The sequence below is a fragment of the Mustela erminea genome, chromosome 11, assembly GCF_009829155.1.
Source record: "Mustela erminea isolate mMusErm1 chromosome 11, mMusErm1.Pri, whole genome shotgun sequence".
NCBI lineage: Eukaryota > Metazoa > Chordata > Mammalia > Carnivora > Mustelidae > Mustela > Mustela erminea.
The window spans coordinates 76,690,548-76,718,281 of record NC_045624.1 but is presented as its reverse complement, the minus strand read 5'-3'; the positions used below and the strand labels follow the sequence as shown (position 1 = coordinate 76,718,281).

Here is a 27,734-nt window from a genome sequence, read left to right as displayed (position 1 = left end):
GGAGCAGCAGGGCGTAGGGCAGCCCCCTGGGGTGGCGGGTGAACAGAGCCTGAAGGAACAGAACGATTTTCTTGCCTGTTTCTCCTCTCAGCAGCCTCAGGACTTGTCCCCATGTCTAAAAGGCAACGTTGCACCAAATCACGGGTTTTCAAACCCACAAGGATTCTTTGAGATTTCTCAGAAACTCCTCTGATGTTGTGTTTTGATGGGGACAAGGGGAAAGTTAAGAGCAGGTGGGACTTCTGTTTTAATAGAGCTGCTTTGCTTTTAGCTTTTTAATACTTGGACTTTCTTACGATTTGAACTAAAAAGAAAAAGTTTTGTGAACTACTAATCCAAGTGATGGCTGTGGTCCTTTCTATCCCTGTCGTGCTATAAGGCTTCATTCCATTAACACCCAAATAAAAAGCCATCCTCCTGACCTATCATCTTAACTATTTGACATTCATTTTAATACTGATGTCACCCAAGTAACCTAGTAACAGATTTCTAAACAAAGTATAAATATTCTGCTAGCCATGAAAATTTTCTCTAATTCACAATATGTTATGTTTAGATGAATTCAAGAATCTCTGTCACTTACAAGTGTTAATGTCAATATAGTTTCTCTATTGAAAATGTGGAATATTACAGATTGACCTTATCAAACCTCAATGTAGCATTGGAATAATTCAAGCTATAGCAGTATAATTTGCTGTCATCTAGTCTTTACTCAAGGAAATAAAATACAAATAGAATTTATTTTGGTTTTGTCCTATTTCTCTCTTTCCTGGTCTTTAGTGAGGCATCTTCAAGCAAATATCAATTTATTAATAATTCATTTGGAACAATATCATCTATTTCTGCCATAGTATTGTCTTTGCTGCCATTGGACCTTGGGAGGTAGCCGAACAACAAGCAATAGATGTCTTCCACTTAAGGCCACTACTGATAGTCCCATTTTATCCAGAGTAAAAAGATGCTTTTCTCCTTGAATTACTAATGTGAGACTGAGATGAGACTGTAGTATTTAGTAAGACTTGCTCAAGTGTTGAGAGGTCAGAAGAACCTATGTTCCTGGTCTCACAGCCTGTCTTACCTATTTAAATAACTGATAAGACACAGATCAAATTTGATAGCAACTCCTCTTAGATTTAGAGTTTTAACTTGAATAATTTTTTTAAATGACAAATGATCCTGCTTTTCATTTGGGGAAGAATAATTTTTTCAGTAAATGCTACTCACTCAGGCAAATATTTGTATGAGAAAGGTAAACCTTAATTTAAATGAAAATAATTCTGAATGTTACTGTGAAGACAAGAATTCTTAAGGATTAATATATTAGAGAATATTTTCATATCCCTAAGATTTGCAAATATTTCTTTATTTGACAATATAAATAAAGGTATTAATAAATTCTTAGTCTTAAAAGAAATACTGAAAAATTAGACTTAGGCAAAGTTGAAATGAAGAAGCTCTGCTTATTGGAAGATCTCATCCTCAAAGGGAAGAGTTAAGACACAGAGCAGAAGAAATAATGGGTGGTGAATTATATTTGACAAAGACTACTAACCACAATGTAAAATAAACTAAAAACCAGTTAAAAATTGAGACATAGATAGCAAATGTGCATAACAGTTGAACAAGATCTTGCTACTGAGTTCACATATAAAACAAAAAATATAATAATCATCAGGGATATACTAATTAAAACTTGAATAGGATACCACAACACACGATCAAAATGCCTAATTTTAAAAATGTATAAACACGCCAAGCATTCATAAAGATATAGAGCAATTGAACTGCTCATCTAGTATTGGTAGAAATGTACCTTGGTGCATCCATTTTAGGAAATTATTAAATTGTTTGGCAACATCTACTAGAGCTGAGCAAATATGAACCCTGTGGTTAGCAATTCCATTCTTTGTCATTGATTCAACTCAGTATTTACATTCATTCAGTAAAATCAATATAAGCTGCTTATCATTGCACTATTACTATAGCAAAACTGGAAATAAGCCAAGTGTTTATTAATAATAAAATGGATAGCTCTATTTTTTACATTTATGAAAAGAATACTATAGTGAGTATATTAATGAAGGAATGTTACATTCTATTTTTTTATAAGTATAAAAAATACTGTAACAAGTATATTAAGGAAGGACCATTGTTACATGCAACAGAATGGATAAATTTCACAGGCATTATGTTAAAGAAACAAAAGAAAGTGGATGTATTTAAAGATAAAGACCAGGCAAAACTAGAAGTCACAATGAAGGTTAATTTGGGGAAAGGAAACATTTTTATATACTGCAGTGTTCTATTTTTGGATCTGCAGTCTTATAAATGAAAGTGTTCACTTTGTAAACAATGATTATTTTACTGGTGACTTGTTCAATTTTCTATATCCTTTAACAACTTAAAAATGGTGTCTGATTCTTAACCGTCATTAATACAGAATTAAATTTCTTAGTGAAAAATCATATATGTTTATAACTAGTAATAAATAAATTAGTAATTCTAAGTATCTCACAGCCAAAATTATTACAGGAAATATGGGAAATCCCACATTCTCTTTCCTCACCAGAAAGAAAAAAAAAAAAAAAAAGATTCACAGAATACCTTTCATGAAGTTTATGATAGACAGACTTTGGGCAGCAACCTTCCATATACTCAGTGGCAGTTCTTGCTTTCAGGAAAGGCATTTAAAGGATATCTTTTGAGTGCCAAATTAGCATATAAAATCACATGCATATTTTGTTAAATATAAGGATAAAAGAATATATCTATCCTAACTACCTATTAACAGTTCACTTTTAAGGAGTTAAATTAGGTTTATTATTGTGAAAGACACCCATCATTGAAATGTTAACACACAGATGCTCTTTTCTCTACTAGTATTTTTAAGAGGATACGTAAATACTTGTGCTTTTAGTTTTTATTTCTATTTTTTTCTTTATCTAAGAAATATTTATTTTAGAGAGAGAGAGCTCATGCAGGGAACAAGGACAGAGGGAAAGGAAGAGAGAACCTCAAGCAGACTCTTTACAGAGCTTGGAGCCCCAACTTGGGGCTTGATCTCAGGATCCTGAGATCATGACCTGAGCCAAAACCAAGAGTCTGATGCTCAACCAGTTGTGTCACCCAGACGCCCCTGTTGTGTGTGTGTGTGTTTTAACTCATGAGAGACTTCAGTTTTAGTATTACCTGTTTTCTAATATTACAAATACTAATAAGAATCTGCTGGTGCCTTTTAGCAATGTCTTTAATCTTTGGAAATTTAACTTGTGTCTACCTCTATTCATTCTATGCCCATAGAGAGAGACTCAGAGGTACATGGCCCAGTTTTACAATATTTTATTGACACAGATTACATTTTAACAATCATATATCAAAATAAGGCTATGCTAAAACTCAAGCCTTGAAGAGAAATAGATTTGTATAGGAAATACAGCAAGAGGTTGAAAAAGTTCAAAGGATCAAATAAATAGGGCAAGATACTTGGTCAACATATAAAATGAGAACATCACATTTAATATCATTATGCAGCAATAACATGAACTTTAGGGCAAATAGTACTTATACATACTATGCTGAAACATTGTAGCAAAGGAAACGGCATCCATCATTGTAAAGAAAGTGCAGTTGGGGGGCTACTTAATAGCCATGAAATGATATTCTCAGCCCAGTCAAAGACCAAATCAAGACCTTAAAAACTGACATCTTGCCATTGATCCCTCGTTAACAAATAAAACGTCTTACTTTACCTGTCGCTGCTTAAGATGACAACCCAGCCCTCTGCTTTCTTAGAATTCTGGAAAAAGAATCACCGCCACAATAAAAACATTCTCTTTCTCTATGTATTTAACTTTATCATATGCAGTGTTTATAAAATGCAGTGTCTTTGAAAACATTTCTTTTGCCTAAAGGAAAAGAAAATAAATTAAAATTGCAACTGATTTTTAGCCTAAAAGCAAAGGAAGATTTTCCCAATTGGCATTCTTATTCAAAATTGAATATTAAAATCAAATAGCTCCTGGCAAAGACAGTGATGATCAAAGGTAAAGATTATGAAAACCAAGGATTTGTTTAAAAAGGAAAAGGAAACTACTTTGCCTGTCATTAAAAGGGAAAATGATATTAACATATTTGTCTCAATGTGGACCAATGGATATGGCAGAGACCAACTGGTCTTATGGTTGGCAAATGCTTAGTGGAAATCAGAAATTATTGTATAAGGAGAGAAAGGAGTTACAGTGAAGATAAGCAAGAAGCTCTCTGAAAACATGCAGTCTTTCTATTGACATCTAAATCCTGCTGGCTGTAGCTATGTATCTGAGGTTGAGAGTAATGAGACTTTAATAATTATATTATTCAGGAATAAGTTACTCAGCTCCTAGTAGGGAGCAGGCACTGGTCCCAGTCTTAAAAATGCAAAGATAAGTAAGACATCCCCACACGTTGCTAGGAATCAATTATATTTAAAGGGAAAAAACTTAATATGAATGTTCCACCTGCCAAAAGTTAATATGAATGTTCCACCTGCCAAAAGTTTGAGTGTCTGTGTTTTATGTAAGAATAAGAATAAAGGAGAAATTAATACTGCCAATCAATAGATATAATACATTTTTATTAAGAGCTTCTTGTGCTCAGCATTGTCTCCTTGGATGGAGAGGCTCTTTCAGTGCCTCCATGACAAGTGAAGATGTCCAGTGGTTCCAGAAGGAAAGCCCTGCTTGAACCAGTTTAAGAGAAACTGTGAGGGGGGAAAACTGGAAACAACTAAGTAAACACAAGAAATTTCAGGAATTTTGCTAAGCAGGAAAAATGAGTGTTAACTGAAGAATTAAGGACCAAGTGACTTCTTTAAAATAGAAAAAAATTATATAGCTTTATATTCTTATGGGAATGATCCAGTAGAAGGTTTAGAAAATTAGATTCAGGAGAGAGAGCACAGTTGCTGGTACTTTATCATTAAGGAGTAGAGAAGGAATAGGATCTAATGCACAGTTGTTGGCTTTGGCTTCAGGTAGGATCAAAGCCAAGTATATATTTGTCATCTTTTTTTTTCTTTCTTTTGAAAGTGAGAGTTGAAAAAGTGAGTAATCTTGTAGAATTGTAAGAGAGCATTAAGTTCTCACTTGAAACTAATGACGATGAATTTTCAGAGCAGTAGCTCTTCTTAGTTGTGACTTCCAGTAGTCATTCAGTAGTGAGAATTTACTAGGACTGAAGTTTTCCTCAAGGAGTTGACAAAAACAGGAGTGGGTGAGGTGGTTGAGGGTATTTTTCCAGGGTGCGTCTGATGACAGATGTTGGAATCTAAGCTGGACAGAAGGAAATGAAGTACTTTTGGGCAACTCCTGCACGAGAAAGCTTTATCACTGTTTGCACTGAGGTGTCTTTTCTACTATATATGTGTGTGTGTGTGTGTGTGTGTATATATTCACACACATATATGTCACATTCAGAACTTTGAAAAAAATAAAATACTTTGCTATATATGTAAACTGATAGTCTTATAGACAGCACTTTTTACTGCCTCCATGGCTAGTGGAAATTTCTAATGGTACAAGAGTAAATTTGTACTTGGTATTAATCCATACCCTACAGAAGAATAAACTAATTTTTAAATATGTATGAGCAATGTTAAATACATTTTTTATCATTTAAAATATATGAACATTTTTTTATTGGAATTGTGTTTTCAACTTCTGTATTTCATATGGTTCCAGTGATTTTTTAAACTTTGTGAATCAGTCAGTAAGACTTCATTGTGTAAATTACATGGTCCACATTACAGCGCCACATTTATCTACTGGAAAGAAAATGGAGCTAATAGCAAATAACATTTACTTAACAGTTATTAATAATTTCAATGGCACATATTTGGTACATTATCAGTCCCTAGAATTGTAGAACATATTCAGATCATATACATTAATATCTTTCTTTTTAATTAGAGTTTGTTTCATAGAGCCAAAGATAATTGCTTTCCTTTTGATCAAATAAAGCATTATGGTCAAAATCACCTCTGTAGTTTCTTTGTGCATTGTCATTGTTGTATCTTTACTTTCCACTAAGTAAATGCTGCCTTAGAATTTGCAGCCTGGTCTTAAGGAGTCTAAACATAGGCTTCAAATTTGTGCTTGCCATATCTTCATGTTTGCAAATTCCATATATAAGCGGCTGAAGTTTAGAGGTGATATAGTATTTGCTACCTCACCAGAGACCAAAGAGCAACCCTTATCTGAAAAGCACAGTAAGCCATATTTTGATATAAGTAGCTCTTAATACAGTCAGGTTTTTAATTATTGTTTGCCATTCTGCCTACCTACAGAGACAAGTATTATCTAGGTCAGTATGAGTTATTTTTAGTAGAAGATAAAACTACAGTGCAAAAACCACCAACAGAAAACAAAAACAGAAAAGAAATCCAAAAAAATAAAAAGGAGAAATAACAAAAACAGCTACATCTCAAAATTCAAGCTCAGAGAAGAATGTTTCTTTCCTTAGAAAATTTCCCTCACTTAGGTACACCCAGAAATGGCCCATTATTAAAATAAGTGGTTTGGCTAATTATACTTTCAATGAAAATAAAATGATACAGGCAAATGGATGTCTTGAATTTAAAACCAAGCACTTCACGTCTTATTACATTCCTGGGAACACTGACCATGGATTCCTAGAACACCAATAAATAAATAAATAAATAATAATAATTAACATCTCCATAGAAGACATTTCCTATTTCTTCACACCATTTATATCTGAGGCTGGGACACAGAATTGCCCCTGAGGCTGTTTGATCTTGACTAGTTACTTGATTTCTCTGAAACTGATGTTACCCCGTTAGGGGAATAAGTTATGTTAATAAATAATGTGCTAACTCCTTGAGAAGATGCAGATTAGGACCAATGGATTAATAATCATAACAGCTAACAATTAACATGCTGCTGCCAGGTGTCCCAGACTGTTGTGAGAGCTCGACATGTGTTCACTTATTTAATCCTTGCAACAACAATATGAAGCAGGTGCTGTTATGAGGTCTACTTTTCAGGTAAGAAAACTGAGTTCTAGAAAGAGAAAATAACTTGCCTGAGATCATTAGCAGAGTTGACTTTCAGACCTGCGTTCATCTGGCTTCAGAATTGCAGAAGTTAACTTATACATCACAAAGATCTATGCAACTGCCATTATTTTTTAATTGCATAAGTCACAGCAGTTGTGATTTTGACCATAATGATATCAACCACAAAGACCACCTTTCTGCATCACTAAAAGAAATTAGAAACAAGAGAGGATCAGGGAATGATGCTGTGACTGTATTCCAATACTCTGTGGTATCAAGCAAGTGATGGGGAAAAAAATCTGTGTTCTAGGTCTTCTGATGAATTGAACAATTTGGCAACCATGGAAAGTTTGACAAAACCCAAACCCAAATTGCCCCAGCAATTTTCCATTTGTTGTGTAAGGTATACGTATTTCTAGGAAACTAAAATCTCCACCTGTCTAATTCAACTTGTCAAAATGTTTCTAACGGCTCTGTGCTGCTGTAGAATATTTATGATGATTCTTTGAGAAAACAAAAGTGTGTTGAGTATAAGAAGAACTAGAATGACATAAATTGGTTTAAATGCCCTTTTACAGAATATCTCTATCTTTGCAACTCAGTCTCGCATCTCAAATTAGTTACATTTCATTCTTTAGACATTTACTAAGTACGAACTCTGCTATGAACAATGACCATTGTTTACTGAATGCTGAACGTGGATGCATGTTAAGATGAATTGTAAGATTCTGAAGCCCCCACCTCAGACAGTTCTCTGATTCACAAGCCTTGTGGATGACCTTTACTTGCTTTATTAGCTAGAAATTTTTCAGCTATAAGAGTAAGGATCTAATACAAGTCGATGTTAGCTAAATAGAAAAATATTTCATGGATCCTATAAATGAAAAGGCCAGTAGTATATCCCATCTGGCAAACTGGCTCAGGGGACTGAGAGCATTTTTGATCATCGAATCTTTCTCAACTCTTTGCTCTGCTTCTATATTGTTTTTGTTTATTCTTTATTGTATAGTCTCTATTTTGGCAGTGAGTAGGTTATATTCTAACAGCTTTCAAGCACCCAGGAAAGACGGCTTCTGTTGTTAGCAGTTTCAGCAAAAGTTGGTTGTTGCTTTTTGACCTGGTTTGAGAGGTTAAACTTATACCTCGTTCCATGACTCCATCTTACTGGAACTATAGGAGAAGAAGATCAGTACTTACTGAAGGGCTTCAAATCTGTTAGAATATTGCATAAGTATTCAGGAAGTTCTTGGGATGTGCTTATACTGAAAAAAATCACTATCTGAAATTAGAATTTAATTGTATATTCTGTAATTTTATTTGCTAAATCTGGCAGCTTTACTCAAGAGCGTATTAACCTCTATGACAAATTAATCTTTCCAAATATGGTAATATGCATGTCCTAAAGGCACACTCATAAGCAAAATGATAATAAACCAATAAACCAAACAATACATATCAAGAATGACATCTTTCTAGTGTCAGGAATTATTCAAAACTCTTCATGCAGTAACTCATGTAATCTTGTAAAAACCCATGAGATAAATAATTTAATTATTCTTATTTTACAGATAAGGAAAGTGGGGCATGACAACGATGTTAAAAATCCTGAATGTGAAGCAGGCAGCAAGTGTTGAGAACCAGTGTTGAACCAAGTTGTGTGGCGACAGACATGTCTTACAGGTAATCTCTTCAATAGTTTCATGTCTGTTGCTTTTGAGGGCAGGATTAACGAGCTATTCTGGTAAGAACCAAATTCTCCTTCTCTATTGATAACTTCATAGTCACCTTCCTTGGGCTACATTTGCAGAATATGAACTGTTTCATATACTTGAATTCCAAGTGCACCGTTATTACTTGGTAAATTAAGAGACCTATTTGCCCTGTTAGACTGATATCGAGTTATCTATCCCATTCCCAAGTAACCTGCTGACAGAGAGACATCTAGCTTCATGTCTAGAGAAGTTGTTTTACTAAAGGGCACAGCATTTTCTTCTTGCTGTCACGGTATGTCAGTGCAGAAGGGCGGTCCTTAGCCATGGGACAGATGATGTTTTCTGCTCTTAGGTGGCCACCTGCCATGGCTCTGTGTTCATACATGGAACAGAATGCTTGTACAAGAGCATTCAAATGAGCCATGGGATCCCCAGACGTGGGATCTCAAACCTCAGTATCTAAATTTTCTTCTACCCTTGAGGAAGAAAGCAGTTCCCAGTGCAACCTTCTACCTTAAGGACCAGAATTCTCTTAATCCCTTTAATTCATTCAGGAAGAAAGAGATGAAAACATAAAGTTTAGAGATGAAAACATAAAGTTGAAAATGCTTTTTGGTTGGTCAGCCTAGTATATAAATTAGGCATTCTTCCTGCCATTCTTCCAAATCTAAATATTCTATAAATGTTGCAGGCGAGAAATTTTTCAAGTAAACTTCATTATAACAAGTAGATTTCAATTCTCAGCACTCAGAGGAATGTATTTCTACCAAAGCTGTTACAGCTTAACGGTCAACACAATTAGTGTTAGAGGTTTGAAACCAGATTGGTAAAGATATTCTTAAATATCCCAAAAAGAGGTTTATATATATATATATATATATATATATATATATATATATATATATATATATATATATATTTTATTGCTTAAATCCTCTCAAAATAAGCATAACTTCCTGACTGACTGCCAGCCTGTCTACGGAAAGGTAGGTCATTTTAACAGAAGTATGTTATGGTTTAAAGTGTCTGGTTAAAATGTACGAACTAAGTAGTCTTTTAAGGTCAATTTAGATGCCAATTCCCTACACATGTATACAAAAACAGAGGTACCTTTTTAAATCCATTTAAAAAAATTTATCTGTACTACTTAGCAAAAAAAAGGAGAAAAATTCATTTACTGCAGTATGTCATGTACCTTCAATTTTGCTGCTCTCCTCTAGACACCACTACTTTCCCAACACAAAGAGAAAATAACGTTTGGGGCTTTTTTTGTTTTTTTTTTTTAATTTTTTATTTTTTATAAACATGTATTTTTATCCCCAGGGGTACAGGTCTGTGAGTCAGCACTCACCAAAGCACATACCCTCCCCAATGTCCATAACCCCACCCCCCCTTCTCCCAACCCCCCTCCCCCCAGCAACCCTCAGTTTGTTTTGTAAGATTAAAAGTCACTTATGGTTTGTCTTTTGTTACACAGGTGTGTTCATGGTAAGCAGAAGGCATTGTGCCTGCCACAACAGGCAAAGTTTAAAATAAATTCGCCACCAGCCATTTGTCACTGGTCTTGCCCAAGAAGCAAGGGAGACTCACAGAGCTGGACCCCAGTGCTATTCATTCTGTTCCTTTCTTACCACCACCTGGGTCTTCAGCCACCTCCTGGGTCAGGTGGGACTTCTCTCAGGATAGAGCAGCTTGAATTTTTCCTTGACAAGGAAAAGTCACGATAGGGAGCTGAGCTGATACAGAAGGAAAGAGAAGAAAATCTACAAGCATATCATTTCTTAAAGTGAACCCCTAACTCCGTGCATTATAATCACCAGGATTCTTTGCTAAAAATATTTATTCTTTGAGACCCCCAATGGATCAACTATTCCAGATCCCTTTGGATAGGGCAGAGGGATTGAAAATTTAGAGATTTATGGCAAGCTTCTAAAAATGAGGTAATTATATATGTTTTTTATGGCTGTGACCTCAAGAGTCTGGAAAACTAGTGTAAACTTGGCACATTATTCTGAAGAGGGATGTTTAAGAGTGTATGGTGTCCAGTAGTCTGTGTTCAAGTCCTGACCTGTCATGGAGAGTGTCTGTTACTTAACCTCTTGGAGTCTCAGTTTTTCTGAATTAAGAGATCTATATAGGAACATAGGAATGAAGCACTTACACAGCATCTGGTGTTTACTGAGCACTCAATAAATAAAAGCATTATTATGAAATAGAATGTCAAATAAACTTGAATTTCTATTACAAAGCAAGAGATTTTCCAGAAATGTTTTATTTGAAGCTGGCCCTTTCAGCCTGTGTTTCTTACTGCTCTGCGTCTATTCATACTTCTTGAAAGGTTTAGGAAGCTGTGATCTGAGAAAAGAATGCCCTTTTTTTTTCCTTTTAAGCCATTACTATTAACTAGTCCTTTCTTTGAAATCTTGCTATTATTAGTGTTTGCTATTATTATCTAGTCCTTTCTTTGAAGAATTGCTATTGTAAAGACCCAGGACTGACCGTAGCTGAGAAAATGACTAACATGGTACCAGAATGCTGAATCATTGATTTTAAACCAAAAAAAAAAAAAAAAAAAAAGGATTGTGAATACCATATTGCCATGATCAGCATATTCTTTCTCTTAGTCGAGCTATAGAGAAGCCAAGTATCTTAAAAGGCGACATTTGTTTAAAGTGGAAAATTGTAGTCACAGAAATAAAGTAAGTGCCAGACGCTAAAGTCTGTCCTATAATCTGTGTGCATAGGCATCAGAAGGTCACTAAAAAGGAGACCCACTCACAGCAAAAGGACTTCTGTAAATCAAATGTTAATGACAATAGATCACCATATAATTTTGCTGCAAGTTCTGGAATCTTCCCAGTCTCTTGCCTAAAATTGCCTACGGCCATCTCCACTTGGGATTTACATTTGTCATCGACACTGGCAAATTCAAAATCCGTTAGCTAAGACTTCCTTTCCTGTGAACACCAAACTCAAGATCACCTCCAAAGTTGTCTTCTCTATTGGTGTTTCTCTTCCCTGTATTTTCTATGAAGGCTACACTGTACTTTTTATAACTTTAACAAAAGTTACTTTCTAGTTGTGCTAATTCATTAAGCTATAAAGACCGTAACCTGTTGATAAGTCTTTCTATCTCTGAAAATGTTACACGTGTATTTGTTTATCATGTATCTGTCTGTCTGCCTTTCCATCCTTCCATCCATCCTAATTCTGTTCAAAAACAAACAAACAAATAAATAAATAATGACACTCCAGCTCCTGTTCCTAAAACTGTGAATTCTGAAATGTTACAACTGGCACATTTGAAGTTGTACCTGGCTGATTCCAGGACTTGTATAAGAAATGTTCAGGATGAGTCTATGATACCTCTATGAGAAAGCAAAGAAATAATAAAATCTTGATAGTTTTATATTCAAAGGACTTTGGGACCAACACAAAGAAACGCCCACTGAACAAGATGGGAAAACTCATGCAACAAAAATAAAATCAGATTCTATTCATTAATATAAATGAGTATATATTTTAAAAGTGAGTTGATGAGGATACTTAAAGAGAAGATAGAATCAAACAACATATGGTTTCACTTATTTGTGGAGCATAACAAATAGCATGGAGGACATGGGGACTTAGAGTGGAGAAGGGAGTTGGGGGGAATTGGAAGGGGAGGTGAACCATGAGAGACTATGGACTCTGAAAAACAATCTGAGGGTTTTGAGGGGACGGGGGGTGGGAGGTTGGGGTACCAGGTGGTGGGTATTATAGAGGGCACGGATTGCATGGAGCACAGGGTGTGGTGCAAAAATAATGAATACTGTTATGCTGGAAATAAAAATAAATAAATAAATAAATTTAAAAAAAAAAAAAAAGAATCAAACAACAATAACAAAATATAAAACAAACAAAAAACTTTATTGATTCCCACCTGGGTATTTAGAACACCACTTCCTTACTCTGGAATTGGCAATTAAAGGAAAATTTAATATCTTCCCTGCTGATCTCATATTAACTGTATTTTAGTGTAATCGAATACTCATAGCTAATAATGAAAAGTTTTTTTAGAGAAGAATTTAATAAATGAGGAAGAAATAGCAGAATTAGAACATTTGCCATTTTGCATTTTATTTTTAATAAAATAATTGTTTTAGGCAGAGGGATGAATAATTAAATGATAAAAATGATAGTGAAATTTCTAAAGAAGGAATTAAGCTGTTACTGCCAGAACATCAGTGATCAATCTTACGATTATTTAAAAGTGAGACAGCCAGATATTTTATACCTCTTTGAAGCATTATTCCTAAAGTTGAACCTGAATTTATGCAGACTTTTAGATAACAGTTCCAATTTTTAAGGAAAAATAACTCCTCAGCAATTTAAATAACATGAAAGAAAGGAGGCAGATAAATCTAGTTCATACCATTGGACAATTTACATGCCATTTGCAATGTGACAGCATTGTGAAACAAAAAGGATTTGAATAGAATAAATTCTAGATTAACAAAGACCTCAGAAACATTACAATGTATGTAATTTGAACAAAGTTCTTTTAAGTAGACATTTTGAGACAAATGATAAACTACCAATATGAAATGGTATTAAAATAAAGGAACTGATAGATTTTTAGATCGGATAATGGGATTTTGCCAAAGGAAAAAAAATCTACAATTTTGTGAGATGTGTACATCATTGTATAGATCCCCTCCCCCCCCCACCTTACTCTTCCAACTTTGTTCTTGGTAATTTTCCTTGCCCTGAAGTTGGCTTCATCTGAAGTTAATATAGCTATTCTACTTTTCTTTTGATTAGGATTAGTATGGTATTTCTATTCTTCTTTAGAGAGAGCCAGGTTTCTGACCTGTATAATTTTCCTTTAGCCTGGAAAAAAAAAAAAATGCTTTAAGTTTTTTTGGTTTTGTTTTTTGTTTTGTTTTGTTTTGTTTCCCTGCAGGGAAGGACTGCTTGAAAAGAATTTACTCACATTTTGCTTGTCTGAAGATTTCTTAATCTCTCTTTCACTATTTTTTTATTTTTAAAATTCCAGTGTGGTTAACACAGAGTATTCTATTAATTTTCAGGTGTACGATATAGTGATTTGCCCCATCTGTACAGTACTCAGGGCTCATCAGGATAAGCCTGCTCTCAGTCCCCATCGCCTATTTCACCTGTCCGCCCACCCACGTGCCCTCGGTTTGTTCTCTATAGTTAAGAGTCTGTTTCTTTGTTTCCCTCTCTCTCTCTTTTTTTCCCCCTTGCTCCGTATGTTTTGTTTCTTAAATTTCACATGTGAGTGGAATTATCTTTGTCTTTCTCTAACTGGCTTATTTTGCTTAGCATTATACTCTCTAGTTCCATCCATGCTGCTACAAATGGAAGGATTTCATCCTTTTTACAGAAGACTAATATTTCGGGACGCTTGGGTGGCTCAGTTGGTTAAGCAGCTGCCTTCAGCTCAGGTCATGATCCCAGCGTCCTGGGATCGAGTCCCACATCGGGCTCCTTGCTCGGCAGGGAGCCTGCTTCTCCCTCTGCCTCTGCCTGCCATTCTGTCTGCCTGTGCTTGCTCTCCCCCCACCTCTGATAAATAAATAAAATCTTTAAAAAAAAAAAAAAGAAGACTAATATTTTATTGTGTATGTATATCACACTTTCTTCATCCATTCCTCTATCTGTGGACATTTGGGCTGCTTCCCTGGTTTGGCTATTGTAAATAATGCCATAAACTTCAGAATGTATATATCCTTTCAATTTTGTGGTTTTTATTCTGTGGGTAAATAGCTAGTAGTGTGCTTACTGGATCATAGGATATTTTTACTTTTCACTTTTTGAGGAAACTCCATATTGTTTTCCACAGTGTGTACCACTTTTCATTCCTTCCAGCAGTGTAGGAGGGCTTGTTTTTTTGTTTTTTGGTTTTTGGGGTTTTTTTTACCTATATCCTCTCCATTACCTGTTCTTGAGTTTTTCATCTTAGCCATTCTGGTAAGTATGAGTTGATATATTATCTTGGTTTCAATTTGTATTTCCCTGATGATGAGCAATGTTGAGCATCTTCTAATGTGTCTGTTGGACATCTGTATGTCTTCTTTGGAGAAACATCTGTTCATGTCTTCTGTTCATTTTTAAATTGGGTTATTTGTCTTCTGGTATTCAGTGGTTTAAGTCCTTTTTTAAAAGTTTTTTAAGTTTTTATTTTAATTCCATTAATATGCAGTGTTATATTAGCTTCAGGTATAAAATATAGTGATTCAACAGTTCAAAACACCACTCTGTGCTCATCACAATGAGGGTACTCCTTAATCCCCATCATCTGTTTAACCAATTCCCAAACCCCTTTCCCTCTGGTAACCATCAGATTGTTCGCTATAATGAATCACTTTCTTGCTTTGTCTCTCTCTCTCTCACTTTCTGTCTCTGTGTGTCTTATTTTTTCCCTTTGCTTATTTGTTTTGTTTCTTAAATTCTACATATGAATGAAATCACATGGTATCTGTCTTTCATGGACTGACTTCTCTTAGCATTATACTTTCTAGCTCCGTTTGTGTCATTGCAAATGGTAAGATGTCATTCTTTTTTTATATCTGAATTATATTCTACCCATCTTCTGTATCCATTCATCAGTTGATAGACACTGGGGCTTCTTCTGTATCTTTTTTTTAGATTTTCTTTCAAATTTTTATTTAAATTCTAGTTAGTTAACATATAGTATAATATTGGTTTCAGGAGTAGAATTTATTGATTCATCACCCATATACATCACCCAGGGCTTATCACAAGTGCCGTCCTTAATAGCCCTCATGCACCTAGCCCATCCCCCACCCATCTCCCATCCATCAAACCCTCAGTTTGTTCTCTCAGTTAAGAGTCTCTTCTGGTTTGGGCACACCTGGGTGGCTCAGCAGTTAAAGCCTCTGCCTTCGGCTCAGGTCATGATCCCAGGGTCCTGGGATCGAGCTTCACATCAGGCTCTCTGCTCAGCAGGGAGCCTGCCTCCTCCTCCTCTCTCTGCCTGCCTCTCTGTCTACTTGTGATCTGTCTGTCAAATAAATAAAAATTAAAAAAAAAAAGTCTTATGGTTTTCCTCTCTTGCCCCACCTTTTCCCCTATGTTCATCTGTTGTGTTTGTTAAATTCCACATACAAGTGATCATATGGTGTATGGCTTTCTCTGACTTATTTCATTGAGCGTAATACTCTCTGGCTCCATCCATATTGTTGGAGATGGCGAGATTTCAGTCTTTTTGATAACTGATGACTTTTTGATGATGATGATACATATACAATATTCTATTGTATATATATGTATGTATGTGTGAATATACCACATCTTCTTCATCCATTTGTTAAGTCAATGGACAGTTGGTCTTTTTCCATAATTTGCCTAAATATGGAAATTGGCTAATTTCCACAATTTGATTGATAATACTTCCGTAAATATCCGGTTGCATGTATTCCTTCAAATCATTGTTTTTGTATCCTTTGGGTGAATACCAATTTTTGTGCCAGGACCATATTGTTTTGATTACTACAGCCTTGTAATAAAACTTGAAGTTTGGAATTGTGTTACCTCTAGCTTCGTTTTTCTTTTTCAAGATTGCTTTGACTGTTCAGCGTCTTTTGTAGTTCCAAATTTTAGGATTGCTGTCATGTGGGAAATTCTATTGGTATTTCAAGAGGGATTCCATTAAATCTTTAGATTGCTTTGGGTTTATATAGACATTTTAAACAGTATTTGTTCTTCTAATCCATGAACATGAAATGTCTTCCATTTCTTTGTGTCATCTTTAATTTCTTTCATGAGTATTTTATAGTTTTCAGAGTACAGTTCTTTCATCTTTTTTGTTAAGTTTTTTTCTCTAGGTATTTTATTACTTTTGGTGCAATTGTAAATGGGATTGTTTTCTAAATTCCTCCTGCTGCTGCTTCATTATTAATGTAGAGAAATGCAGTGGATTCCTGTACATTGATTTTGTACCCTGCGACATTACTGAATTCATTTATCACTTTTAGTAGGTTTTTTGGTGGAGTCTTTTAGATTTATTATATACAGTATCATGTCATTTGAAAATAATGAAAGTTTTACTTTTTCCTTACCAATTTGGATGGCTTTTATTGCTTTTTGTTGTCTCACTATTATGGCTAAAACTTCCAGTGCTATTTTGAATAAAACGGTAAGAGTGAATACCCTTGTCTTATTCCTGATCTTAGGGGAAAGCTCCTTTTTTTTTTTTTTTTTTCCGTTGAGCATGACGTTAGCTATGGGTTTTTCATATAAGGCTTTTATTATGTTGAGCTATGTTCTATCTAAACCTGTTTGTTGAAGGCTTTTATCATGAATGGATGTCCTACATTGTCAAATGTTTTTTCTACATCTATTGAAATGATCATATGGTCTATTCATCTTACTGAAGTGATGAATCACATGGATTGATTTACAAATATTGAACTGCACTTGTATCCCAGGAATAAATCCTAGTTGATATAGTGAATGATTTTTTTTACTGTATTGTCAGGTTTGATTTGCTAATATTTTGTTGAGGATTTTTCCATCTATGTTCTTCAGAGATATTGACCTTTAGTTCTGTTCTTTTTTTGTTTGTTTGTTTTTGTTTGGTTTGGTTTTTTTGTGGTATCTATCTGGTTTTGGTACGAGAATAATGCTGATTTCTAGAATGAACTCAGAAATATTCCTTCCTCTTCTATTTTTTGGAGTAGTTTGAAAAGAATAGGTATTATCTCTTCTTTAAATGCTCAGTGCAGGACTTTGAGTTTTGGGAGTTTTTAGATTGCTGATTTAGTGTTCTTGCTGGTAATCAGTCTGTTCAAATTTTCTATTTCTTCCTGCTTCCATTTTGGTAGTTTGTATGTTTAAGTGAATTTATTCATTTCTTCTAGGTTGTCCAATTTGTTACCATATAATTTTTCCTAATATTCTCTTACAGTTAGTATTTCTTTGGTGTCAGTTATTATTTCTCTTTTTTCATATGTGATTTTGAGTCCTTTTCTTGGATAAAATCTAGGTAAAAGTTAATCAATCTTGTTTATCTTTTCAAAAACTAGCTCCTGGTTTCATCTTTTTTTTTTAAGTTTTTATATCATTCATTTCTGCTCTAATTTTCATTATTTCTATCCTTCTACTGGTTTGGGGTTTTGTTTTTTCTTTTTCTAGCTCCTTTGGATGTAAGGTTAGGTTACTTGAGATTATTTATTTATTTGTTTGTTTTTTTAATTTTTGCTTCTTGAGGTTGGCTTGTATTGTTATAAACTTGCCTGTTAGAATTGCTTTTGCTGCATTCTAATTTGGACATTGTGTTTTCACTTTCATTTGTCTCCCTGTAATTTTATATTTCTTCTTTGATTTTTTTGGTTGACCAATTCTTTGTTTAGTAGCTTGTTTTTTTAACCTACATGTATTTGTAGTCTTTCCAGATTTTTTTCTTGTGGTTGATATCTAGTTTTATAGTGTTGTGGTCAGAAAAGATGCAAGGTGTGACTTTGATCTTTTTGAATTTGTCAAGAATGATTTGTAGCCTAATATGTGATCTGGAGAATTTTCCATGTGCATTTGAAAAGAATGTGTATTCTGCTGTTTTAGGATGGGATTTCTGAATTTATCTTTTAAATCCATCTGGCCCGGGGCGCCTGGGTGGCTCAGTGGGTTAAGCCGCTGCCTTCGGCTCGGGTCATGATCTCAGGGTCTTGGGATCGAGTCCCACATCGGGCTCTCTGCTCAGCAGGGAGCCTGCTTCCTCCTCTCTCTCTGCTTGCCTCTCTGCTTGCTTGTGATCTCTGTCTGTCAAATAAATAAATAAAATCTTTAAAAAAAAAAAATCCGTCTGGCCCAGTGTGTCATTCAAACCCATTGTTTCCATGCTGATTTTTCTGTTTGAATAATCTGTCCATTGATATGAATGGTGTTAAACTCCCCAGCTATAATAGTATTAATATCAATTATTCCTTCTATGTTTGTTATGAAGTGTTTTGTGCATTTGGGTGCTCTCATGTTGTGTGCAATAATATATACAATTAATATATCTTTTTATTGGATTGTCCCCTTTATTATTATATAGTGTCCTTCTTTGCATTGTATAGAAAGACTTGTACACAGTCTTTCTTTTTTCAAAGTCTATTTTAGTGGTACCTGGGTAACTCAGTCAGTTAAGGACAGACTCTTGGTTTCAGCTCAGGTTGTGCTCTCAGTGTCTTGAGATCAAACCCCTCATCAGCCTTACACTTAGTGAGGTTCTGCTTAAGATTCTCTCTTTCCCTCTCCCTTTCTCTCTACCCCTTTCACTGATGCTCTCTCTCTCTGTCTCTCAAGTGAATAAGTAAATCTTTTAAAAAAATAAAATCTATTTTGTCCAGGGATGCCTGGGTGGCTCAGTTGGTTGGACGACTGCCTTCGGCTCAGGTCATGATCCCGGAGTCCCGGGATCGAGTCCCGCATCAGGCTCACAGCTCCATGGGGAGTCTGCTTCGCTCTCTGACCTTCTCCTCACTCATGCTCTCTCTCACTGTCTCTCTCTCAAATAAATAAATAAAATCTTTAAAAAAAATTTATTTTGTCCAATACAAGTATTGCTACTCTGGCTTCCCTTTGACATCACTTTGTGTGATAAATGTTTCTTCATGCCCTTGCTTTCAATCTGCATGCATCTTTAGGCCTGAAATTAATCTTTTGTAGGCAGCATACAGATAGGCCTTGTTTTGTTGTATTTTTTTTTAATCCATTCCATCATCTTTTGTTTTTTGATTGGAGTGGTTAGGCCATTTATATTCAAAGTAATATTGATAAGTATATGATTATTGTCATTTGGGTATGTTTTTAGAGTTCTTCTCTGATCCTTTCTGCTCTTGCTCTTTCACTATTTGCTGGATTTCTTTAGTGACATACTTGGATTCCTATCTCTTTATTCTTTGCATACCTGTTATGCATTTGTGATTTATGATTATCATTCATTTGTATATAATATCTTCTGCATGTAGCAGTCTATATTAAGTGATGATTGCTTAAGTTGGAACCCATTCTTTATTTCCTTCCTCACCCCCCTGCCACATTTTAGGTATATGGTATCATTCTGTACATTCTATTATTTTGTGGATCCCTTGACTATTTCAAGGACAAACTTATTTTTACTGCATTTGTGTCTCCTACTTTTCATAATCTTATGGTCTTTTTTTTTTTTTCCTACTCAGAGACCCCTTGAACATTTCTTGTAGGGCTGGTTTAGTGATCATGAATTCCTTTAGCTTTTGTTTGTCTATCAAACTCTTTATCTCTTTCTATATCTCTTTCTATTCTACTCTTTCTATCAACCTTGCAGGACAGAATATTCTTGGCTACTGATATTTCCCTTTCAGCCCATTCATTATATTATGCCACTTTCTTCTGGCCTACAAAGTTTCTTTTGAAATATCTGCTGATAACCTTATGGAGTTTCTTTTGTATGTAACTTTCTTCTTTTCTCTTGCTGCTTTATTATTATTATTATTATTTTTTTTTTTGAAGAGGAGGAGGTGGGCAGGGCAATAGGAGAGGGAGAGAGAAAATCTTAAATAGGCTTCACACTCAGTGCAGAGCCCAACACAGGGCTCAATCTCACAGACCTGAGATCATGATCTGGGTTGATATCAAGAGTCTCATGCTTGACTGACCCACCCAGACACCCCTCTCTCGCTACTTTCAAATTTTTCCTTTATCACTTCGTCTGTGGACATTTTGGGGTTGCTTTTGTTGGGAGATTTCTGTGCCTCCTGGATCTTGACTCCTGTTTCTTTCCCCAGATTGGGAAAGTTTTCAGCTATTATTTCTTCAAATAATTTTTATGCCTCCTTTTCTCCCTTCTTCTGGGATCCCTATAAAATGATTTGTATGTTGGATGTAGTCACTGAGTTCCCTAAGTCTACTCTCATTTTGCATAATTTTTTTCTTACTTGCTCAGCTTGATTAGTCTCTCTTCCAAGTTGCTATTTTTTCTCTGCTTCCACTAGCCTGTTATTTATTCCTTCAAGTGTATTTTTAATTTCATTTTTGTGTTCTTCATCCCTGGTTGATTGTTTGTTGTTTTTTTTTAATATCTTTGTTAGGGGTCTCACTGATATCCTCCATCCTTTTCTCAAGTCTGGTGGGTATCTTTATGATCATTACTTTAAATTCTCTATAAGGCACATTACTTAGGTCTCTTTTGCTTAGGTCTCTTGCTGTGATTTTGTTCTGTTCTTTCATTTGGAACATATTCCTCTGTCTCTTCATTTTATCTCTCTTTGTCCATTTCTCTTTGTTAGGAAATTCAGCTATATCTCCTGCTCTTGCAAGTAATGGTTTTATGAAGAAGAGGTCCTCTGGTTCCCTGCAGTGCAATGTTCCCTGTTGATCAGAACCTGGTGTTTCAGCAGTGTTTCCTATGTGTGTTGCATGCACCCTGCTGTTGTGTCCTATCCACTTTCAGGCCCCCAGCCTGGGTAGAGCATGCAGTGCTAACAAGGTCCATACCTGTCTGCTTATAAAATGAGACCTGAAATTCTTGGATCCACAAAGTGTGAGTGGTCAGAGCACACAGTTCTAATAAGGTATACCTCGGGATTCCGCAGGGCCTGCCACCACTGCCAGGACGAAGGTCCTACGAAGTACATGTGTGAGAAGATGCAGTGCTGGGAAGGTTTGCACTGGACTTCTGAGATAGGGGACCCACAGCCGTGGGACTAAAGTGTATCTGACTAGGAAAGGCAGATCCACAAATGTGCAGGGAGTCGGGTGGTGCTTGGTGTAAGTAAGTAAGGTAGTGAATGCTGGTCCTGTTATGGTTTTAGTAGGTGCCTATGTGATTATGTTGGTGGGAGAGGTAGGCAAGAGAGATGGTGCCTGCTAGTTCCTTTGTTCCTAAAGAGCTCCTGAGTGAATGTTGTCCCTCTGGGAAGAGTTCTGGGATGCCTAAATAACTCTCCCTCCCATTTGCCCCAGATGTTTTTCAAACTGCTACTTCTACACTGTATCTCTGTGGACTGTTTGTTGTGCTCTCTCTTTAAGGAGGGGCAGGGGGTGGCTTAGCTTCTTTTACCATCCAGATCCCCCAGAACCAAAGCCTACTGACTTTTAAAGTTCCAGGCTTTTAGTCATAAGAACTCTGGCCAAAAGAACTCCCAAAATTCTGCTCCTCTTGCTTGCAAAAGCCAAATTCTATGAGGATTTCTTTTCCCCAAGTGGTCTTTAAGATATGATAGTGTGTTTCTCTCCCTTCTCCTTGCCTGTGGCTCCCTTCCCCACCCCATTCCCACCCTCTGAAGAAGACTATGGTCCATTCATCTGCCCACATGTTTCTTCTCTCCTACCATCTTACATGTAGCCTATTTTTCTACCTTTAGTTGTGGAGTTTGTTCTGCCGATCTTCCAGTTCTTTTCCGGGTTATCTATAGTTACCTAGTTATATCTATGAGTGTTATCCAATTGTGACTATTATCTCATTGTGTCCATGGGATGAGGTAAGCTTAAGGTCCTCTTACTCTGCCATCTTCTTAGCCTCTCTTTTGAATTTAGACCTTTTTAAAACTGCATTTTTTTTTCATCCTAACTGAAGAAGATAGACTTATTATTTAGTTTTATTGAAATATAATTCACATACCATACAGCTTACCCATTTAAATTATATATTGTTTTCAGTATATTCAGAGACTCATGCAGCAATCATCACAGTCTAATTTAGGAATATTTTTTCTTTCCTAAAATAATCTTATACCCATTAACAGATAATGCCTACATCCTATTGTCCATGCCCTGTTTCTAAGCAACCTTAATCTATTTTATATCTCTCTAGATTTGCCTATTCTGGGCATTTTTGTAAATGGAATTACTTAAAATGTGGTCTTCTGTGAACATTTTCTTCCACTTAGTAAAATGGTTTCAGGAATCATCTATATTGTGACATGTATCGTTACTTCATTTCATTTTGTTGCCATCCATTGCCTAGATATGACAATTTATTTTTTAATTGATGAATATTTGGGTTGTTTCCACTTTTGGGCTCTTTTAAGTGATGCTGCCATACATTCATATACATGTTCTTGTAAGAACATAGGTTTTTATTTACCTTGGAATTGTACCTAGGAGTGGAATAATGGACTGTATGGGTAACTCTATGTTAACCATTTTGAGGAACTGTGAAAATGTTTTTCATAGCAGCTGTACCCACCAGGAATGCATGAAGCTTTTAATTTCTCCAGCACTTGTTAATTTCTTTTGTTTTAATTATAACCACCCTACTTGGTAGCCAGTAGTATCTCATTGTGGTTTGAACTTGCAGTGCCATAATGAACAGTGATGTTAATCATCTTTTTATGTGGTTATTGACCATGAATATCCTCTCTGAAGAAATGTCAATTCAAGTATTTCTCCTTTTAAAATGGGTTGTATTTTTATTATTTATTTGTGAGAGTTTATATATTCTATATACAAATTCCTTATCAGATATATGATTTGCAAATATATTCATACATTGTATGTTGTCTTTTCACTTTCTTAATGGTATCTACAAATATTTGTAGTATGGTATATTATGTAATGGTATAATATAAACATTTTTCATTTTCATTTAGTCCAGATAGTCAGTTGGGTTTTTTTTGTTTTTTGTTTTTTTATTTTTTTGCTGTGTATGCCTTGGTGTTTTATCTAATAAACATACCCCTAGATTTTCTTGTGAAGATTTATAGTCTTAGCTCTTAAGTTTTGATTTATGATCCTTTTGAGTTAATTTTCATGTATGTAGGGTTCCAAATTTATTCTTTTGCATTCAACTATCCCATTGTTCCAGCCATTTTGAAATTGGGAAATGTGAGTCCTCCAACGTTGTTCTTTTTCAAAATTGTTTGACCATTTGAGATCCCTTCAGTTTCCACACGAATTTTAGTGTCAGTTCACCAATATCTGCCAAAAAAAAAAAAAGCCAACTGTAATATTGATAAAGATTGCATTGAATCTGTTGACCACTTTGGGGAATATTGTTATCTTAACAATATTGTTTTCCAATCCATGACCATGGGATGTCTTTCTAATTGTTAAGATATACAAGTTTGACACTCCTATAATCCAAACCTATTTGTCTGATTCTTTTTGGTACTACTTAAAGTGGAATTCTTTCCCTAATTTCATTCATGTTCATTGTAAGTGCATAGAAATATTACTTTTTTTTTAATCGATCTTGTATCCTGTCACATTGCTTAGTTGTTTATTACTTTCAGTGATTTTCTAATAGGTTCTTTAGAATTTCCTAAATATGATCTTATGGGTATGCAAGTACAAATACTTTCACTTCTTCCTATCAATCAGATGTCTATTATTTCATTTTCTTGCCTAGGTGCCCTAGCCAGGACCATGAAATTACTATTAAATAGACGTTGAGAGAATAGATGAACATCTGGGGAGAGGGAGAATTCAATTTATGTTCTTCATTAAACATTGGTCAGAATTTAGAAGTCATCTGTCATCTTTGTGTGAAGTTTTAATGTACTAATTTGCCCTTTTATAGAGAGTTTCCATTTCTTCTTAAGTCAGTTTTAGCAGGTCATGTATTTCTAGGAATTCTATGTTTCAGCTAATATTGTGTGAAATTATAATATTCCTTTATAATGTTATTCAGGTAAGATCAGTAGTGATACCCCTGTTAAAATCCTGGTTTAGTAGTTTCAGTCATTTTTCTTAGTTTTGCTATGTTGGTCAAGAATGGTTTATCTTTCCAAAAAGCTCCCACCTGCATCTTTTTTTTAAAAGAAAAGATTTTTTTTTACATTTTTTAAAAATTTTATATAGAGAGAAAGAGCATAAGTGGCAGCAGCAGAGAGAGAGGAAGAGAGAATCTCAAGAGGACTCTGTGCACAGCGTGGAGCCTGACACAGGGCTCGGTCCCATGACCCTGAGATCACGACTTGAGCCAAAACCAAGAGCTGGCAGCTTAAGAAAATGTGCCACCCAGGAACCCCAAAAAGCAAATCTGTTTTTAACAGAAGCCTCTAGAGATATTGTTTTACTTTATTGGCCCAGAACCTGGTTGCATTCCTATGCAAGAGAAATCTGAGCATGATTCTTGGTGTAGAATAGTTATGATTCCAGCCCTACAGGAGGGAGTGAACAGGTCAAAAACTAGACATACAGTTTGCTGCACAATCCTATTACATACCCCTTGTAAGCCAATTTATTTACTTTCCAAGATAACAGTTTTCTCTCTTTTCCTCCATTCCTTCAGCCCACAGGAATATTTTTCATGTGTGAGGCGTTATTCTTGTTGCTTTAGAAATTTCACCAGATAAACTCTCTACAAACCTTTCTTGTTTTGTTTTTTAAAGATTTTATTTTTTTGACACAGAGAGAGAGATCACAAGTAGGCAGAGAGGCAGGCAGAGAGAGAGGAGGAAGCAGGCTCCCTGCTGTGCAGAGAGCCCGATGTGGGGCTCGATCTCAGGACCCTGGGATTATGACCTGAGCTGAAGGCAGAGGCTTTAACCCACTGAGCCACCCAGGTGCCCCTCTACAAACCTCTCATAGACCTTTCCTCCCTTTTCTGGTCAGCTAATGATTCCACTTAATAACTAAATAAAGAAATAAAGAAAGAAAATAAAAGTAATAAAATAAGAAGGATTCACTTCCTATCATAGAATGTCCCCACATTTGCTTAGATTCTGCTTAGATTCTCTTCAGTGACAGTAGAGGATATACTTTTTGTTTGTTTGTTTTTAATTTGATATCCTTACTGCCTTCTCAATAGCTTATTGTTCTGGTTATATGTACTTTCTCCCTCATCAGTTTTTCCTTCTCTACTAATTTGGTCATATATTAGTACATAGAAGCATGTTATAGCATCTCCCATCTTGAAAACACATTCCCCCTTAATAGATGCATGTTTATCCAGTAGGCACTGCATTTCTTTACTCCCCTTCTAAGTAAAACTCCTCAACTATAACATATATATATTTTTCTAGTACCTCACATTCATTGCTTTTATGATTTGTGAAGTCCACATTTCACTGAAACTTCATTTGTCAACATGATTAAGAACCTTCCTTTGCAGTGTTTCAATGGACATTCTTCTGTCCTCACTCTAGGCAAGTTTTCATCATGTTCTACACTTGACCATGAATATTTCCTAAAATACCTCCTCCCTCAGTTTCCATGATGTCTCATTCTTCTTTATTTTTCCTATTTCATTTTCCTTCCTTCTTTCCTTCCTTCCTTCCTTCCCTTCTTTCTCAGTTTGTATGTGTTATCCTCTTCTCAGATGTGTTCTTTAGGATTTGTTGCTGGCTTCTGTTTCCTCCCCTGCTATATCTTCTCCTTCAGTAATCTTAAAATTCACATGTCTTGAAATAGCATATATGGGATGATAATACCCACGTACATATCCTACTGAGCTATAGCATTACACATATCATTGATTACTCAGTATTTCAACTAAAATGTCTCATAAGTATGACGAACTTGAAAGGATAGGCCCTTCGTTCTCTTTTCCCACCAAAAATCTGTTAATAATCTTGTTTGTTTACTAATATTTCTTATCTCAGTGAATTTCTAGACATGCCACCCAGTTATTTTAATTTGAATTCCTTCCGCTCATTGCCAAACACATTCATACATATACATTTACATTACTTGTTGGTGGCACATTCTTGTGCCTCAATTTAAAATACATGTCATAATTTTTTTTCTCCTTAACTACACTCCCATCACCTTTGTCATCATCTTCCATTTAGAATATGGCCGTGGCTTGTTCAGAAGTTTGTCTTTTCCACTTCTCCTCTTCTCCTCTGATTCATTTTCTGCCAGGACCATCAAACTGACCTTTCAGAATGTGGTCATCTGATGTGCCTCTGCTACCTAAAATTCTAGTGTCTCCCATTTGTACTTAAAATAATGTCCAGACTTCCTTCCATGGCCTACAGAGCTTTCAATGATTTGATCCTTGTCTATCTCTTCAACCTTATCTCATGTCATTTCCCTCTGTCCAGTGCATTCCTACACACAGGCTTTCTGACAGCTGATACAACACATCAAGAAGAAGTATGAAAACCTGGAGTTTATAAAACTACACTATCTGCATAGGCAATGCCTTTTTAATTCCTCTGCCATTTCTTGGGGCAGTGAAAGGGCAAAGCACTTTCGAACCAGCCAAGTTCTTAACCTTTGGAAATACAACTTGCTTTTCACATTAGAATAATGCTCTTGAGTACCACACAAGGCTCACCATGATCTCAATTTCTGGGACCAAACTTGACCTGAAACAAGGAATTTAACTCACGTTCTTTGCTCAACCTTAACCATTGCTGCTCCTTCAAAAATTATGCTGCTTGATTTCTAAATATTCAACTTAAATTTCTACCTTGACAAGTTTTTGGCACATTGAAGCCACTGAAACATCTTTTTTTTTTAAATGATAAAATACAGTCTTTGCCCTTAAGGAGCTCTTGGTTTCAAATTCCCCATCTCTGTCACTCATTTCTTTCACTTTGATTCCAAGCTTCCATCCCTTTCTGTTTACCCTATCCAGATACCCAGACCTACCACAGTTCTTCAGCTTCGAATTCTGTTTGTCTCTTTCTATCCTGGAATCCTACCAATAAGTAGATCTTTTATTCCATGTGAGGTTCTGTGCTGTTTTGTCACCCCCTTTCCCAGAAACAAGAAGAAACCTAATTTTTTTTTTACTCAGATCCAAAACAGCACTCAGTAACTTGATAAATTGCCTAATTCAATTCAAGCAATGTGACCTGTATTCTTTCAGCTTTTCTTTTGAATGTTCCTGTCTTTCTAGTATTTTCCAGAGTAGTAAATAGAAGATGCCCTTCTTTACAACTTTTCAAAAATACAACAGAGCAGTGATTATTGGTTGGTTGTATTGGACTACCCAATGATTATTCAACCTGAACACTAATTGAGAGACATCAGCCTAGTCTTATCAGAGACAGAGACGAGATTATGTCACTAACCTTCTCATT

The 27,734-nt window shown here is 35.5% G+C and overlaps 1 long non-coding RNA gene across 1 annotated transcript in view; it reads left to right on the top strand.

Moving 5' to 3' along the window:
• The window catches only part of LOC116569319, a 208,568-nt gene that overhangs the window by 106,921 nt on the left and 73,913 nt on the right, over positions 1 to 27,734 (top strand). The window contains exon 4 of the long non-coding RNA XR_004276978.1: positions 8,623 to 8,734. This is a non-coding gene — a long non-coding RNA (uncharacterized LOC116569319). The remainder of the gene's footprint in view (positions 1 to 8,622; positions 8,735 to 27,734) is intronic.